Consider the following 13,692-nt stretch of genomic DNA (forward strand, 5'->3'; position numbering starts at 1 on the left):
CTGTATCTCGGAAGTCAGTGGGCGTAAGGATGGAGAGAAGATGCTAGTCGAGAGGAAAATTGGTTTATTAATGACTACACATATCCTCATTCTCATTCATGACTCCCTCATATACACTCCTCCCCCCATCCCTATTGAGATTTAGGAAAATATGTAGGAAGGTAGGAACTCAATCCAAACACCAAAGGATGGAGAGAAGAGGTTAGTCAATGGGGCAAAAAGAGGTCCATCACTGACTACATATACTCTCATTCTCATTCATGACTCCCTGAAACGCATACTACTCAACCAACCTCCCCATTGAGATTACTGATTCTGTGAAGCGAACTTCTTCCAGTCCAGACTAGAATCAGATAAAGAAACGAAGCAGAGAAGCAGTAAGCAGACAAAAAGAGATGGTTTTTTTCTTTTTTTCCTTATTTTGTTTTTTCTCCACTTTTTGCTGTTCATTGATTTGTTCCTGTTCTTTAGAGCCAGAGCTGGGTGTCTTATCTGCCTCTATTTTGATGTATGGCGCGATAGAGTCCTGGAGCCGAGAGATTGTCTCAGTTTTTCTCTCATTTTTCCCCGCTTTTACATTTTTTCTCCATCTTTAATCTCTTTTTAAAAATCTTTGACTTGCAGTATCTGTTGTTTAGTATGTCAGAGCTGCGTTCAAGGAGCTCTCTTTTTTTACAGTCACAAATCGTATTTTAGGCACTCTCTTATTTGAGAGTTTCTCATCTTTTGCTGTCTTTGACGTGCAGTGTCTGTTGTTTAGTATCTGAGTTAACGTTCAAGGCACTCTGTTGTTTTACTGTTACAAATCAAATGATTTGTCCACGACATCCACTCAATGTGATTAAGTAGGCTTCTGTCTGAGTTGCCTTCAAGTCTCTTTTCTCTTATAGTTTCTCATCATTTCTGTCTTTGAGATGCCTTGCCTGTTATTCAGGAGCAAGGTCTATATCTGAGCTGCGTTCGACCCTCTCGCTCTCTCTTCTTGTACAGCCACAACTCTCTTTTTATTTCCTTGGCATACACTGCCTGTTGTTTAGTAGCCTATGTCTGAGCTGCGTTTGAAACACTTGTCGCTTCTTTCAGTCTCAAATCTCTTTGAAATTCACCACCTGCTGTGTAGTTAGTGGCCTATTATGTCTGAGCTGCATTCGAGACACCGTCTCTCTTCTCGTACAGTGGGGAGTTGTTCTGTGTGTTTGTTTGAAGTGTGTTCAGTCAAGCTGGTCGGTAGTATCAGAAGCAGTGGAGTGTTGCCACGGCGGCTGCTGTTGTATTGAGTATTGAGTCCTGTTGATCCTGTTTTGGCGAGTTCTGTGATGCCTGTCTGTGTTCTATTGTAGTTCCTCAAAGATAGTAACTATTTGCCTGTACTGTTTGTGATGATGGTTTAAAGGCATACTCTATAACCTAAGTCTGTACACAGTGCTCAAAACTGAGTAGAGGTGCTGCTGAAATGTAAGTTTTACATGAGGGGAAAAAGGTGCAGCTCTCACTCTTAAAGTAAAAAATAATGTTTATTTAGGTTAAAAGCATTGACGTTTCATCATCATAAGAATTGTGAGTCCTCATTTTCCACTCATGGCACTCTGTAACTTTTACAGTTATAAGTGCTGCCCCTGCACTTGCTTGCAAACTGTGACCCTGACTCCTTGGCCGTGATTGAGAGTATCAATCTAGATCTACTGACTGATCTACAAATTACAGTTAGAGTAGGTATTTAGGAGGCAAAGGTGATTTATAGATCAGTCAGTCTGCTCAGTGAGTCAGTGATCAGTGACTAAGCAGAATTGATGCTATGAAACACAGCCAAGATATGCATCCCAAATGGCACCCTATTCCTTAAATAGTGCATTACTTTTGCCCAGAGCCCTATGGGCCCAGGATGTGTCCCAAATTACACCCTATTCCCTATTTAGTGTGCTATTTTTCACCAGGGCCCATAGGGCTTGAAAACAAAAGTAGTGCTTTAGGGAATAGGGTGCCATTTGGGATGCGATCTGTGTGTGATTGTCACCTGTCAGACTTATTCTCACTGTCTGTAGGAGAGTAACTGCGGTGCGTGTGGATGCCACTCTCTCTCTCTCACTCTGTCTCAGTGTGTGTATCGCTGAAACCTACTTTTATGGAAGCAAGAAGCTAAGATCCGCTTATGCCCCTGGCATCCCAGAATGCATTGCTTCGGGTCAGTGTGACACACCTGCACAGCAGTAGTTGGCTGGAGTGTAGAGGCAGGTCAGGGACTTAGCGTGTGTGTATGTACACGTGCATGTGTGTGTGTGTGCATCTTTGTGTGTGCGCGTGCATGTGTGCATGTGATATCAACACATACAGATATAGCCTACAGTACACTAAGCTGGAAGCTGATTTGTGTGCTGTCTGCAGTTTCACATACCCCTGCAGAAAATATGTTAAGAGATAAAGCAAGGTTCAAGTTTGGGGTCATATGAACTTACACATTGGTTACATCCCAAATGGCACCCTATTCCCTATTTAGTGAACTACTTTTGACCAGGGCCCATAGGGTAAACTTTATAGAGAATAGGGTGCCATTTGGGACGCAGTACAACTTATGGCTGCGGGTCTCCAACTCTGGTCCTGGAAAGCTAATTGGTGTGCAAGCTTTTGCTCCAACCCAGCACTAACACATCTAATGTGAGGAAAGAGAAGAACGAGAGACAGAGCATTCGACAAATGGTCAATGATGACACTATTTCAGAGCCATAACTTTGATTTAATTTTTAGGAGGGATAGGAGGAGTGAGACAAAAACAAGAAATGCTAATCATCGATGAGCGAGTCAAAAGCTGGAGCCAAGAGCAAGACAAAACGGGTTCTCAGAGTCCCTGAGTCAGACTCTTAATAACCTTCTCATTACAAATGTCTAGGGGCCTTCAACGAGAGCCAAAAAAGAAACGAGGCAGAGCGGGGCAGAGCTGTGTGAAACAAGGATGTCAGTTTCAAACAATCAATGTTGACTCCAAAAAACATTCCTTACCCCAGGATACTTCAACTGGTGACTATCCGGGAGAATAAAGAATAAAGAAGCAGCACTCTGTTGCTGGGTAAATCTAATAGATTTATTGATGGGAGAAACAACCAATAGGCTTACATTTCGGCATGAATCACCTTCATCAGAGCCTTGAGTAGGAAAAATGTTGGAGGCACCTATATACCCTCGCAGGGAAATGTCGCACAAATCTTGTCAATCAAACATGTCAATGCTGTCAATACTGTCAGTAGCAGTAGCAACTACACAAGTTATTCAAACAAGAGCATGATCGTCATTGGCTGTTTGAAGAAAAAAAATGCTTGGCCGGAACAAAAGCCTGCACACCCAGTAGCTCATCCAAGATTGTATGGCTGGAGATCTTGGACTTGGAGATTCCTGACTCAGGCACTCTTATAATAACCATAGAGGTGTATATATTATGTTGTACTTAATTCTGTGCAGAAAAACTTCTCATTGCAAATATCCAGGGGGCCTTTTCCTAGCCTTTCCAAGATGTGATTGGCTCCTATGGTTTGAGCCGCCTACTACTGGCCTTTACAATTCAGTTAACCGTATATCAAAATCACAATCACCCACACAACCCCCTCTGCCCTGTTTCGAATGACCAAGAGGCTGTTCCATCAATGTCTTGAAGACCAATATTGATCTCTTGGTCAGTTGCTCTAGGTGGGTTGCCTGCCTTTCTTTTAAATTCCTCTGTTTTCCTCTCTTCTCGGATACAGATCAACTGAAATATTAGAGCAACGTTCCATCAACATTTTAAAGACCAATATAAACCTCTCCAGTAGTGCTGGTGTGTTGCCTACTTGCCTTTCCTCTGTTTTCCTCACTCCGTTAATACAGATGAACTAAGATATTAGAGCATTTCATAATTGCTTCAAACCAGACGCCATGAAAAGACATTATATATTTGAAACAAGGATGTCAGTTTTTTACATCCCAAATGGCAGCCTATTCCCTACATAGTGCAACTACTTTCGACCATGGCACATAGGGCTCTGTTGGGATTAGGGTGCTATTTGGAATGCAGTCTGTTCCTCTGGTGCTGAGTGAGCAAACTGTCATTTTAGCCTGTGCTGTGTGGATGTGTGAGCCTCTAAACTGGGCGGTTTGTTTTGCTCCTCTCTCTCCTCGGTCTTCCCTCTCCCCGCTATCCAACTGTCACTCTGTTTCTCTATCTTCATTCTCTGTGTGAAATTGGCTGTTTTTCTCATTCTTTCACTCTTTTGTCTCTTTCCCTTCATCCCTCTCTCTGTCTTGATTTTTCTCCTAGCTTGTATTTTCTCTAACCCAATTTCTTTCTCTCTTTCACTGGGTTGGTTGATGACTCTCTTTCTCTATCTCAATCAATCAATCAAATTCAAATTTGTTTTATATAGCCCTTTTTACATCAGCAGCCTAAAACCTCAAAGAGCAAGCAATGCAGATGTAGAAGCACGGTGGCTATGAAAAACTCACCAGAAAAAGGCAGGAACCTAGGAAGAAACCTAGAGAGGAACCAGGCTCTGAGGGGAGGCCAGTCCTCTTCATCTTTCTATCTCTTTCTTTCTCTAAACATCCTCTCTCTCCCTCTTCTCAAACAAACACAATTTGTTTATTTCTTTCACTGGGTTGGTTGAAAACTCTCTCATACTGCCTCTTTCTTTCTCGCTCTCATCCCTCTCTCCCTCCCTCCTGTCTTGTTGTTGTGTACAAACCCCAACCCTAGCAGCACATCTGTTAGCTTGTCAGCGAGTACGTGATATTCACGTTGGGCTGAAGGTGGGTGGCGTTGGGGAGTGAGATATCTCTCCCCGCCTGAGAACATCTTGACTTCTCCGCCTGAATTTATGCTGATGACTCCTCCAACAAAAACCAATGGCCTTCTGGGAAGCCGTCTGTCCCGCCCTTGGCTTGAGCTTTTGAGTCTCTGACTCTCTCATCACCGATTTCTCTCGCCCTTCCCCAAAAAAATGAAATGAAAGTTTTCGCTCTGAATTTCTTTCTATTTTTTTTTCTCTCACGCTTTCAGAATTTTGTACACGCTGTGTCTCTCTTTGTTCTATTTTCCTCCCTCGTCCGGTGAGGTTTAATGTCATGCCGGGCGGAAGACAAAATGGAAGATAATTTGCTTTGATGTTTCCAAAGTAATAAAAGACCTGTATCAGAAATATAGGGGAAAAGCGGCATTTTCAGTCGTCATGTCAACTGTCTAATTAAGATTTCCTCTTTTTCTCATTCTCCTCCTCTCCCTTCGTATTTCTCTCTTCCTCTCCCTCTCGATCTCGCTCGCTTGCTCTCTTTCTCCTCTGTGCTCTCCCTTGCCCTCTAACTCTCTCTCACTATGCCTCATTCTCTTTCACTCTCTCATCCCTCCTTCCCTTTCTCTCTATATCTCCCCTCGCTCTTTTCTCCCCCTCTCTCGCAGTGTGCTGCAGCCTGATATGGGGAAAAAGTCCAAGTACAAAACCACAGTGAAGAAGAAAACTCTCAATCCCGAGTTTAATGAGGTACTTCCACCCGCTCTGAGCACCACAATACACTCTCCCTAATACAAAACCAATACCTGGCAACCTTCCAGTAAACTAATATCTGGCATTCTCCCAATAAACACATACCGATGTAGGATCTTAATTTGAGCAGTTTGCTACAGCAGGAAAATTATCCTGTAGCAACAAGAAATTTGAATTATTATGGGGATTATAATTAATGAACATTTTTGTAGGGGTTGATAAATTTTTCGTTAGGGCAAATCAAGTCTGAAATTTCAAAGTGGAATTCACAAACTTTAGAAGCCTTTTTAAAACTCAAATACCCTACAAGTTTGCATTTCCTGCAGTGCAGGAACATTCTCAGCAACAAAAGTGTGATCAAATTAAGATCCTACCTCTGTATTTGGCAACCCATTTCTCTGACTCACATTTGGCAACTAGATGTGCAAAATATATAATATATTATACTAATGTTGTTTGTTGAATTATACGCCCTTGGAAGGGATGGAAAGCTATAGCCTACCCCTTCTTATGCATTTGTGAATACATTATGGTCCCATGCATTTACACTACCGGTCAAAGGTTTTAGAACACCTACTCGTTCAAGAGTTTTTCTTTATTTTTACTATTTCCTACATTGTAGAATAATAGAGAAGACATCAAAACGATGAAATAACACATATGGAATCATGTAGTAAACAAAAAACTGTTACAAATCAAAATATATTTTATATTTGAGATTCATCAAATAGCCACCCATTGCCTTGATGACAGCTTTGCACACTCTTGGCATTCTCTCAACCAGCTTCACCTGGAATGCTTTTCCAACAGTATTGAAGGAGTTCCCACATATGCTGAGCACTTGTTGGCTGCTTTTCCTTCACTCTGCGGTACGACTCATCCCAAACCATCTCAATTGGGTTGAGGTCGGGGGATTGTGGAGGCCAGGTCATCTCCATCGCTCTCCTTCTTGGTAAAATAGCCCTTACACAGCCTGGAGGTGTGTTGGGTCATTGTTCTGTTGAAAAACAAATGATAGTCCCACTAAGCCCAAACCAGATGGGATGGCGTATCGCTGCAGAATGCTGTGGTAGACATGCTGGTTAAGTGTTCCTTGAATTCTAAATAAATCACCAGCAAAGCACCCCCACACCAAAACACCTCCTCCTCCATGCTTTACGTTGGGAAATACACATGCAGAGATCATCCGCTCACCCACACCGCATCTCACAAAGACATGGCGTTTGGAACCAACATTCTCCAATTTGTGGACTCCAGACCAAAGGACAAATTTCCACCGGTCTAATGTCCATTGCTCGTGTTTCTTGGCCCAAGCAAGTCTCTTCTTCTTATTGGTGTCCTTTAGTAGTGGTTTCTTTGCAGCAATTCGACCATAGTTTTGATGTCTTCACTATTATTCTACAATGTAGAAAATAGTAAATATAAAGAAAAACCCTTGAATGAGTAGGTGTCCTAAATCTTTTGACCGGTAGTGTAATTCCATAATTTTATTCCAAATGCAGAGTACTGTATACAGTATGTGCCATAATTTGAAAACATTTTCCATCTCCTTCAAGACTGCATAACTACGTACCTACCATCAACATGAATTTAAGTCAATGCATGTTTCACATTCAATGTTAAACATAATCTGAATAACTTTCCGCTAAGTGTGAATACATCTTTCTCTCTTGCTACCTCTGTTCCTTACAGGAGTTTGTGTATGAAGTTCCACACGACCAGCTGGCGAAGAAAACCCTGGAGATCTCCGTATGGGACTACGATCTGGGGATGAGCAACGACTTCATAGGTAAGAGAAAGGGGGAGTGAGTGAAAGGAGGAGAGAGGTAGAGAAAGCGAGAAATATAGCTAAAGAAAATGTAATAGAATATGTGGGTGCGAGGAGGAGAGCAACGCGGGCCACAGTGTGATGAGCAATGACGTCATAGGTAAAAGAGAGGGAGGGAGAAGAGGAGAAGAAGAATTAGTGAAAGGATGGAAGAACTGAAGAGGGGGATGAAATGAAAGCGAGAGCGACAGAAAGGAGTACTCAATCCCTCAACAGGGTGACACGTCGGATTCCCACTGCTTTGTGAGGCACTAAACGGCTCTGACGTGGCCCGGCTTGTACTGTATATCACAGGAGGCAGGAGTGAGGGAGAACCGGTGGGGAGGCAGCTGGGGGAGAATGGATTGTAGGGATCTGGAAGGCCTTGAGATCAAAGTGTTTTACTCCCGTCTGGAGGCTCCCTGTAACAGGCTGAGTCTCTCTCTCTTTCCGACTGTCTCCCTAGTGCCCTCTCTCTCTCTCGCTCTCTCTCTCTCTCTCTCTCTCATTTTCATTTCAGTAGGGTAGGGGTAGTGTTAAGTGCCTTGCTCAAGGGCACATCGACAGATTTTTCACCTAGTTGGCTCGGGGATTAGAACCAGCGACCTTTCGGTTACTGGCACAACGCTCTCTCTCTCTCTCTCTCTCTCTCTCTCTCTCTCTCTCTCTCTCTCTCTCTCTCTCTCTCTCTCTCTCTCTCTCTCTCTCTCTCTCTCTCTCTCTCTCTATCTATCTATCTATCTATCTATCTATCTATCTATCTTTCTCCAACTCAGACTTTCTATTTATCTCATGCCCACTCTCTCTTTCACACAGATGCACGCACGCACACACACACACACGCACACACTCAATCTCTCCCTCATGCCCTCTCTCTATCCCTCTCTCTCACTCACACCCCCTCATGTTGTCTCTCTCTCCCTCCATCCCTCTCTCTCATGCTTTTTTTTCTCTCTCTCTCTATTTTTCTTTCTCTCTCTCAAGCTGGGGCCATAACGTTTGTGAGTTATTACCTGCGCCAGAAGAGTAGGGGGAAAAGGCCATCGCTCTAACACACTGTTCCGGCTAACCTCCCCCATGACTGTTATCATTATTGTTATGGTGTAATGGCCAACATACACGACGGCCTAGATCTGTTAGCACTGTGGAAAATGACTGTGATACTGGGAGAGACAGAGCGAGAGGGGAGGAAGTGGGGGAAAGAGAAAGGGGGGAGTGACTGAGAGGGAAAAAGGGATAAGATGGATAGAGCAGAGGGAGAAAAATGTGGTGTCAAATACTCTCTGTAAAGGTCAGGAAGAATGATGGAGGAAGAAGATAAGGGACAGAAAAATGAAAGGAAAAGAGTAATTATGGAAGGAAGAGAGATAGGAGGAGAGACGGAGAGAGAGTAGCAGTGTCCCCTCTGATTTGTGGGAGCAATTGATGGGCGGACTGGACCTCTCATTTTGCACAAAGACAGAGGTGTCGAGGAAGGAGGAGAAGGGGATGAATAAAAGAGGAGGAAAAGAGATAGGGAGTGGGATGGCCCCGCCTGGTCCTCCCTCAACCATCTCATCCCATCCATCAGTGTTTCTCTCTCATCCCTCTTTCTCTTGTCCCACGCCGCGTCACACTGTCGCCCGCCGTTTGTCACCCACACCCCTCCGGGCTCAGGGAACACGGTATCGATCTGTTTGTGTGTGTGTGTGTGTGTGTGTGGAGGGGGGTTGGGGGTCATTAGCGGGGGTACGTGAGAGGCCTAGACAAACTCGGCAAACAGGTCAGGTGTGTGTGTACGACTGTGTGTGTGTGTGTGTGTTTGGGGGTGGCAAGAATGAGAAGGGGTCATTGGGAAGGTACGTGAGAAGACTATCCAAACACACTTCTCTCTGAGACTTGGGCGCTAAGCGGGCGCAAGGTTTGTTTGCGCACATACAATTACACACATCCCACTGGGTACACACTGATTGAATCAACGTTGCTTCCACATCATTTCAATGAAATTACATTGAACCAACATGGAATAGATGTTGAATTGACGTCTGTGCCCAGTGGGATGTGTGTGAGTTATGTAAGAGACAGTATTAACCTCCCCCACACCTCTCACTGTATATGAAGGGAAGTTTAATGCCAAGGCTTAGTGGGGCCACAGATGAGCTAATGAGCGTGTTTCAGGCGTTGTGAAAGCCGGCGTCTGTTAAATACTGTGTTTTAAAACTTCATGCTCCGTCAACTGTGCAATCACAGCCAGGAAAACCGCTATCTGTCTGATGACCCCCCCTCCCCAGTGATGACTCTGTCTCTCTCTCTTCATCTCTCTCTCTCCTTTTCCTATCTGTCAATTTATCGCTATTTATCCCTCTCAATTCCCCCCTTTCTTAATCTCTCCCCTTTTTCTTGCTGTTCTCTCTCTCCCTGTGTGTCCCTGTGGGTCTGTCTGTGTGTCCCTGTGGGTCTGTCTGTGTGTCCCTGTGGGTCTGTCTGTGTGTCCCTGTGGGTCTGTGTGTCTCCCTGTGTGAACATTTACATTTACATTTTAGTCATTTAGCAAATGCTCTTATCCAGAGCGACTTACAGACCTGTAGGTCTGTCTGTGTGTCTCTGTGGGTCTGTCTGTGTTTCAGAGACAGAGAGAGAGAGAGAGAGAGAGAGGGTCTGTCTGTGTGTCTCCCTGTGTGTCCCTGTGGGTCTGTCTGTGTGTCTCCCTGTGTGTTTCTGTGAGTCTGTCTGTGTGTCTCCCTGTGTGTCCCTGTGGGTCTGTCTGTGTGTCCCTGTGGGTCTGTGTGTCTCCTGTGGGTCTGTCTGTGTGTCCCTGTGGGTCTGTGTGTCTCCCTGTGTGTCCCTGTGGGTCTGTCTGTGTATCCCTGTGGGTCTATGTGTCCCTGTGGGTCTGTGTGTCTCCCTGTGTGTCCCTGTGGGTCTGTCTGTGTGTCCCTGTGGGTCTGTGTGTCTCCCTGTGTGACCCTGTGGGTCTGTCTGGGTGCCCCTGTGGGTCTGTGTGTCTCCCTGTGTGTCCCTGTGGGTCTGTCTGTGTGTCTGTCTGTGTGTCCCTGTGGGTCTGTCTGTGTGTCTCCCTGTGTGTCCCTGTGGGTCTGTCTATGTGTCTCCCCGTGTGTCTCCCTGCGTGTTTCTCTGTGGGTCTGTCTGCGTGTCTGTTTGTCTGTCTGTTGGTAGCTAGGTTGTTCATGTAAAATATGTTTTTCTCGTGGACTCACCTGACTTAAAGATTTCATTTTTCATTCTCTTCTCTCCTTCTTCCTCTTACCTCTCCCTCTCTTTCTCTTTCTCTCTCTCTCTCTCTCTCTCTGTCTCTCTCCCTTCCACCTTCTCCCTCCCTCTCTCTCAGGTGGAGTTGAACTGGGCATAAATGCTAAGGGAGTGAGGCTGAAACATTGGTTTGAGTGTCTCAAACACATCGGCAAGAAAGTCGAGTACTGGCACACCCTCACGCAGCAAGGAGCCCCTCCAGAGGCCCCCCCGCAGTGACTGACACACACACACACACCCTTTATCGCAATTATTAAATGATAATCAATGAATGATGAATAAATAAATAATAAAGTAACAAAGTAATAATAGTGATAAAACATGCAATAATGATAATGATGAAATAATAATAATAATAACAATAATAATATTAATTATAATACAAATAATATTATAGGTAATTATCCCAATTTAGCTTTTTTCTAAGTAAATCAATTTCTGAAAATGTCCCTCATTGAAGTGTTTAACGTGAAAGTGCTAAGAAATTTTACCTTAGCCCTCTATATTGTGAAGTCACTTGCATTTCAGTCATTCAAATGTACACATTAATAGTGTAGAACCTCTTACCTGCACTGTAACTACAATACTGGAACAGTCTGTAAGCACCTTTGGGCCCATTGCCCAACAAGGTCTTGTTACGAACGTTGTAGTCACCAGGTGATTTCTACTAGGGATGTAGTTGAAAAAGGTGGGTAACAGCACTGAACGCCCGGTTGAGATGACTGGCGTCTAGCAACGCTAATGCTAACTGCTTTAACAGTTCTTGCAAGTATGGGTAACTGCATACTTGGTGTGTCTCTGAAAGTGGCCGTGGCAAATAAAGTGGGTGGATCAACAGCGATGGGTGTAACATCAGCGCTCTGTTATTGGTTAGACTGTTTTGACTGAGCGGTGTTGTTTTTCGTTTCTTACCATGCAACTACCGTACGCGAGTGTTTGGACTTCTGTTTTGAAGCCAGAAGATGAGTCCAAATTGTATTTCACTGTTACAAATAATTGTATATTTTCAGTTAATAAAACTGACAATTGTTTATTTTTTATTAAAAGTACTGTTGCTTGTATGCGTTGTATGTGTGTGCTTACTGTGACTGTCACCCTGATGTTGGCTACACTAGGTAGCTACTTCCCAAGCCGTATCTGGGACAAAGGTGCTTAGTAAGTGGAAGCGAAGAACACTGTGTCCCGGTGTTGTTGCCGTTCATGCCCTCCCTATTGAGTAGACCGTATCAAGGTGACATCTAGATAGTTAGCAATATTAGTTATTTATTGTGTAAGCTGCTATCCTACTTGAAATAAAATAATGGGAGGGCAAAAAATGGCCATGTTAGCTACTGCTGGCGACACAGCTGATACAGCTGCCCAGTGGGAAGCAAGACACCTCCATACAACAACAACGGTGCACTAGTCATTCGCACTGGCTTATACACTCTTCGTGCAGCCCAATCAGCCACGCAAAACGGTTTCTAGAGCCAACAAATCTGCCCAATTAGCTGATTTGCTTTCCATAAACCCACTTGTGTTGATCCACCCACTTCTTTCGCCACGTCAACTTTCAGACACACTCCACGTATGCATTTACTTATGACTCAGTTCTAGCATTAACTGTGCTAACAATACAAACAGCGCTAACAATGCTAACAACGCTAACAATGCTAACAGTACTAACAGCGCTAACAATGCTAACAGTACTAACAGCACTAACAATGCTAACAGTACTAACAGCACTAACAATGCTAACAGTACTAACAGCCCTAATAGTGCTAACAGTGCTATCACTAATTTAGCGCAATAGGTGTGAAAACAGTATTCACCAAGGTGCGTTAACAGCGTTAGCATGTGTTTACCCTCCTCTGCATCCCTGATTTACTACACAAAGTACCCAAATGACGAGGACAACTTGGGTAAGTCACCTGCTATATATTTTTATTATGGTGGTTGTCTCTCTGATGCAAACTGGCACACCATAATGTTAAAGCACAAAAGGATCCATCTGACTGTACTGTCTCTGTGTACTTGTCCGATGTCTGTACGTGATGACAGTGGGTGTCTGTATCTCCTATATCCTCCTTTGAGTTTGTCTTTGTGTGTGAGTGAATGTGTGTGTGCATACATTTTGCATACAAATGTGTGTGTGCACGTGTGTGTGTTTGTCTGTAAGCGTGTCACGTCCTTCTCCAAATGTCTCCATCCATGAACCCCGAAGCATGGAGCTGTGAAGAAAGACAGAAAAAAAGAGACGAGACTCACTCCTATGTTCCCTGGATGTCCCCCTGATCTAACAAACTGATGTCCTGTCACATGTGGCTGGCAGTCCAGTGAGTCACTTTTCCTTGGTGACAGTCACACAAAATAACCCTCAGTCTGGATTATTCTCTGACCCCTGTTCTGTGCCCTTTGACCTTTGACTTTGAGTGATTTGAAAGCTATGCAGAGAGATTTCCGCGGCACAGTCTCAAACAAACTATTGCCCCCTACTCTAAAGAGGAGTTATCAGAGGTTATCAAATACCAACTACTGTGCAGGCTTTTGCTCCAGCTCCAGCCTAATGCAGTCTGGACGACAATAAGTGTCATCGGGTGTGTTAGTGCAGGGCTGGAACAAAAGCATGCACATCCCAGTAGCTCTCCAGGACTTAGGGAGTTTCCTCCTACACTTCTCGGCGCCTTTACACTAAGACATTCAAATTTTCCATCCTGGAGATTTTAAAAATATATATTGGTGTGAGAAATATTGCAAAAAAGATTACAAAAACACCTGTAGCCAAAGGAATAGGTTAATTTGAGATTTTATCAATTTACTCATCTATTCAGGTCTAAGAGAAGGATATCAAGAAGTGTCTAGGTCTAGGAGTTAGGGTTTGTTTAGTGAACTATGTGAGAGAGACTACCCAGGCTGTTTTTATGAGATAGAGGACTGCCCACAGAGCTTAAAAGACTACCAGACTTGCGGGGATGGACAGCAGAGATCCCCCCCGCTCTGTGATGGATTTCCACAGAGGAAAGAGAGATTGGCCGTGATGAATTATACTCAGCATGGCAACAATTCTTCTCAGAGGCTCGACCACTGGACTGTGTGGACAATCATGGACTAATGTACATGCAGGATCAAAGGATACCGACACAACGTTTGTGTGTG

The 13,692-nt window shown here is 44.1% G+C and overlaps 1 pseudogene; it reads left to right on the forward strand.

Moving 5' to 3' along the window:
• LOC121560392 overlaps window positions 1–11,479 on the forward strand; it is a 61,230-nt pseudogene extending 49,751 nt beyond the window's left edge.
• Window positions 11,480–13,692: the final 2,213 nt, after the last annotated feature.

Source organism: Coregonus clupeaformis, unplaced genomic scaffold (assembly GCF_020615455.1).
Source record: "Coregonus clupeaformis isolate EN_2021a unplaced genomic scaffold, ASM2061545v1 scaf0492, whole genome shotgun sequence".
Classification (NCBI taxonomy): Eukaryota; Metazoa; Chordata; class Actinopteri; order Salmoniformes; family Salmonidae; genus Coregonus; species Coregonus clupeaformis.